The sequence below is a fragment of the Myotis lucifugus genome, unplaced genomic scaffold (genome assembly GCF_000147115.1).
Source record: "Myotis lucifugus unplaced genomic scaffold, Myoluc2.0 scaffold_60, whole genome shotgun sequence".
In the NCBI taxonomy this organism is placed as follows: Eukaryota; Metazoa; Chordata; class Mammalia; order Chiroptera; family Vespertilionidae; genus Myotis; species Myotis lucifugus.
The window spans coordinates 206,668-212,231 of NW_005871108.1; the positions used below are offsets into that span (position 1 = coordinate 206,668).

Sequence of the window (5,564 nt, forward strand, 5' to 3'; positions counted from 1 at the left end):
ACTTAGCACAATACTCTCTAGGTCCATCCATGCTGTCACACAAGGTAAGATTTCCCTCTTTTTTTACAGCCTAGTGGTATTCCATTGTGCAAATGTACCACAGCTTTTCTATCCACTCACGTATTGATGGACACTTGGGCTATTTCCAAAAATTGTCTATTTATATGTAAAAAAAAGGCTAAGTGACTGACCATACATCTGTCCAACCATCCGACCGACCAGCTGGCCGGTACATATGATGCGCACTGGCAATCTATGTATATAAAAGGCTAAGTGACCGACTGTACCGTCTGACCGTCTGACCGAATGGCTGGTACATATGACATGCACTGGCAATTTAAAAATAAACGTTGACTCCCACAGGTACGATACATATAAAGATCCCACTGGCACATGTAAAAGGCTAAGTGACCAACCGTATGTACGTCCGACCATTCATCTGACCATCTGACCATCTGACCAGTCGGCCGGCCAGTACATATGACACGCACTGGCAATTTAAAAATAAACGTTCATTCGAGCATGCACAATACATATAAAGCTCTCGCTGGCGCCGATCGCACGCATGTGTTTCGATCTGTCATTGTTGAGTGTGAATTTGGTTGTTTTTGTTGACATTCTGAAGCTGAAAGAAAGCAGCAATTTTCACACCTATTTGAGTGATGATTCCATCGATTCAACAGTTGATGCTGAAAAGGGAAATTTTCCCATTGAGTTTCTTAAGAGTATTACTCCTTTGGGAATGCTATGTCATAAATTAAAATTGAAAGGGTGCAATCATCATGCTACTGAGAAATCTTAATAGTAAATGGGGTGTTTGCCATGGTACTAGATTTATTATCACAAGATTGCGACCTAACATAATCGAAGCTGAAGTATTAACAGGATCTGCGGAAGGAGAGGTTGTTCTGATTCCAGGAATTATTTATTATTATTATTTATGTATTAATAAATTTATGTATTATTTTCATATACATTTTACTAATTTTCTTTCATCTCTGACACTTCTATTAGAGAGAAAGGGTGAATAGCAATGTTAAAATATTTCTTCTAATTAATTTCCTTTCAATGTGCATGAATCCATGCACCTGGCCACTAGTTGTAAATAGCACCTCAATGAACATAGGGGACATATGTTCTTTTGAATTAGTGTTTGGGGCTTCTTTGGATAGATTCCCAGAAGTAGTGGTATCTTATTGTAGTTTTAGTTTGCTTTCTTCAGATAATCTTTTCAAGTGATTTTTGGTCATTTCCTCTTCTAACAGGTGCCTGTTCAAGTCTTTTTCCCTTTTTAAATGTGGATTGTTTTGTCTTTTACTTATTGACTTGTAGGAGTTCCTTTATGTCCTGGATATAAGTCCATTGTCAGATATATGAAATGCAAATATCTTCTCCCAGTCTGTAGACTGCTTCTTCATTTGCTTAGTAATGTCTTTTGAGGAGCCTAAGTTCTTATATTTAAGAAAGTCCAAATCATCAATTCTTTCAGTGTAGTGTTTTTTGCACTCAATTTGAGATATTGATCATGAAGATACTTTTCTATGTTTTTTAGTAGACAGATTCTTTTTAACTTTTGCATCAGGTCTATAATTCATATTACATTAATTTTTATTAATGTAATATGAAGTAAAAATTCATCTTTCCCCATACAGATTATCCTCTGTATGGATATCCAGTTTCTCCAGCACACCTTAATTGCAGTAGCACCCTTTTTGTAAATCAAATGAACATACATGTTTGGGTCAATTTCTGGACTCTATTCTGTTCCATTGGTCTTTGTCTAGCTTTGTGTCAATACTACTTTGGCTTAGTTATTATAGCTTTACATTAAACACTGGTATCTGGTAGTTTGTGTTCTTCTCCAAGACTGTCTAGGCTGCTCTAAGATTTTGTATTTCCATGTAAATTTTAGAATTAGCTAGATAATTCCCACACATAAACCTTGTAAGAATTTGATTGCAATTGCATTAAATCTATAAGTCAATTTGAGGAGGATTGACAACAATACTGAGTCTTTCAATTCATAGTTTAGTTCTCCATTTATTTAGGTCTTCTTCTTGATGACTTTGTTGAATATCTGATTTAATTTAATCAACCCCGGAGTTGCCTGACCGTGGTCTTGATATTAAATTACAACATTACATACAATCATTATGTAATACATTTTCCTTACTGCTTAAACAATTTTTTTTTCTGGTTACTTGCAGCCAAAAGCATCTGAACTGACAAACTTTCCTTGTAGTGTGATGGAGTAAGCAGAAGGCTTGAATCTATGCTACTCCCTGTGTGGCCATGGGTAAGTCACCTAACCTCTTTGGGCCTATTTCCTTATCTATGGAAACCTCACAGGGTTAGAAACTTGTTCTCTTTTTCACAAACAGGGGGAACGCTGACTCATCTTTCTTTTCTTTTTTTAAAAATTGTTTTATTGCTTAAAGTATTACAAAGAGTATTACATATTGACTCATCTTTCTTGTCCAATTTAAGTTTCACTTTCTTTGGGAAGGCTTTCCTGACTCTTTCAAAAAAACCTAGCGCCCGGCCGGCATGGCTCAATTGAGCGTTGACCTATGAATCAGGAGGCCACAGTCAGGGCACATGCCTCGGTTGTGGGCTCAATCCCTAATGTGGGTGTGCAGGAGGCAGCTGATCAATGATTCTCTCTCCTCATTGATGTTTCTAGTTCTCTCTTCCTCTCCCTTCCTCTCTGAAGTCAATAAAAAACTATATATTTTTATAAAACACACACACAAAACCTAACTATTCTTTTCCTATGCATGCCTCTTAAAGCAATCAGCACACTGTAATGTCATTGTTTGCATGTCTGTCTCCATCAGTGCCTTCCTGGATCATTCAGGGACTTGGTAGGGAACAGAGGGCACACTTAAAGGGCTTAATTAAAGAAAGTGTAACGAAGAGACAATAACAGAGGAATAGACAGGATTAAGGGAACCCATCGGGGATGATGAGGCACCCCAGGGAATAACCACAGAGGCATTGATACCACTCTTGAGTCTGAAGGATAGAGATGAAGGAAGTGTTATTGGAACCCAGGGAGACCCATGGGCAGGTGGGGAAGGGAGAATAAACACCCCACCCTCTCTCTTCTCACTCTCTGATTTCCTTCAGCTCTCATTGGATCAACCCAACCAGAAGTCAGAGGGCCAAGGAGTCCAGGTGATACAGTTTGTAGAGTTCAGCTTCCAGGGGAACAAAGTAGAGCAGCAAGAAGCAGAAATGAATAAAGGAGAAGAAATAGGTAATGGACAGCATAATACCTTCAGCATAAGCTTCTTCAGAATGGATGCTAAATCTTTAAAAAATAATGTTGCCATAGTGTTTTAAACATTCGTTACAAACATGCAAACATCATAGAAAATAAAAGGCCCCTATTAGCCCCAGAAATACCCATAGCTAACTACCTGTTCTGAAATATTTCCGATTTTACCGTATATACAAGCACGTTGAATATGGGTCTGTGGAAGACTGCAATTCCCAAAATGACCACAGCAATATTTCTGGTCTCCCACGGTCTTCTTGACATTGCCACGCCCCATCACAAGGTGCATCTATTTTTCCTCCCCTTGAACCTGGGGAGGGCTTTGTGATTGCTTGGACAGGGAGAATGTGGCAAAGTGATGCTGCATGACTTCAAAACTCGGTCATAAAAGGCAATATGGCTCTTTCCAGAAATCTCTCTTTCTTGGGATGCTCACGTTATGAGGAAACCCGGGTCACGTGAAGAGGCCGCGTGCAAGGGCTCCGGCTGGTTGCCCCGCTGAGGTCCCAGCTGACAGTGTTAACTGCCAGGTAAGCGAAAAAACGAGCTTCCAGATGATTCCAGCTTCCAGCATCCGAGTGACCTCCGCTGGAGCAGACAATTACTAGTATCCTCACGAAGCCCTGCCTGAATCGAAGATTCATGAGCAAAATAACTGTTTTTATTTTATTAAAGCCACTGGGATTTTGAAAAACTTGTTATATAGCCATAATAAGTAGAACAGAGGCAGTATTGGGGAGTTAAACCCTCAAGCTCTGGCGTCAGACTTCTTGGGATTGAATGTAGTCTCTCTCTTATTCCCTGTGTAATATTTGGCAAGTTGTTCACATTCTAATCCTCAGTTTCTTCATCTGTAAAATGGGAACAATGATATTAAAACTCTCAGAGGGAAAAGAAACCTCTCAGAGAGTAGGATCGGGGTATAAAGCAATCAGCTCAGTGCCCAGCAGGTATTAAATGATTATTGTTATTGATCATTGATTTCCTAAAATAGAGGTGGGGAAACTTTTTTTTTTTTTTGCCAAGGGCCATTTGGATATTGATAACATAATTTGAGGGCCATACAGAATTATCAACCTAAAAATTAGCCTGCTATATTTGGTCATTCATTTAACTCACCCCTAATAATGCTTTGGCAGGGCCAGACCACATGATTTCACAGGCCTTATACTGCCCAGGGGCCAGATGTTCCCGACCCCTGCCCCCAAAAGCAAGCAGGAAACATACCGATTGAGCAGAGCTAAGCTTATTTCAGAAAGGGAGAACCGCACCCGGCAAAGTCTGAGTAGTATCTCCAAGTGAAGACACTTCATTAAGAAAGGATATGGGGTTTTAAAGGCTGCACTGTTCTAAGGTGGGTCATCTACGGCAGGTAACTGGTTGGGATTGGGCAGAACTTATGACATAAGAGCTTTGGATTGGTGGGTCCAGAAGGGCAAGGGCCTTGAAGTGAGTCTAGATGAGCAAGTTTTCTGTTTTAATAAGTAAAGTGTGTCACTGGTTCCATCTTATCTTAACAGCAGGCATTTCCCAGAGCAAGCAGGTAAATTATTACTTGGCGCCAGTATTATTTAATGCAGACAGAAGAGTGTGTTGCTTTCAATTTTTTTTTTCCATAGAAAAGGGATCAGACTCTATCCCACCTATTATATTGAAACTTGCCTTTTTATTTAACAACATATCTTGGGTATCTTTCCTTATCAGAACTTATCAATTCATTTTACTTTTTTGACATCTGCTTGATATTCCTTGTGTCGTGATTTGTTCACCCTCTCACATACCAGCGCGTGGGGTGCATGTAGTGGGCTGGCGGGCCCAGGCCCTGAGCACAGTGCCTGGTCCGGAGGAGGCACTCGGGAAGGGTTTGTTATTAAAAGGAGAGTGCGCCTGGAATCTGTAAAATGTGGTATCCTTGTAAGGTATGGTGGATGCTTGGGCTCCCCCATTACGGCATCTTATCCCATCCCCGTTTTGTCACCTGTGTTATGATGCATCTCAGACTGGGAAGGATCCAGAAGTCCCTATGTGCACCCAGCAAGGAATCGGGGAGACTGCTGGGATGTATGCGAGACAGTGAGCCTGCGGAGCAGTAGGTACCCACCTGAACAGGCTGGATGGAGGATGCAGCTGAGATTCCGAGGGGCTTGGGTGCCAGGAGAGAGGTGTTGGCACTGAGTCAGTGCCGGCGAGACTTTAGAAACTCATGCCATATAGACACCACTGACCAGGCAGGGCAAGGGACACCTTGTGACACCAGCAAGGACCCAAAGTAGGACGGCCACCT

The 5,564-nt window shown here is 41.0% G+C and overlaps 1 long non-coding RNA gene across 1 annotated transcript in view; it reads left to right on the forward strand.

Moving 5' to 3' along the window:
- Window positions 1-3,454, forward strand: part of LOC102431366 — a 5,974-nt gene extending 2,520 nt beyond the window's left edge. The window contains exons 2-3 of the long non-coding RNA XR_002829481.1: window positions 2,208-2,296; window positions 3,130-3,454. This is a non-coding gene — a long non-coding RNA (uncharacterized LOC102431366). The remainder of the gene's footprint in view (window positions 1-2,207; window positions 2,297-3,129) is intronic.
- Window positions 3,455-5,564: the final 2,110 nt, after the last annotated feature.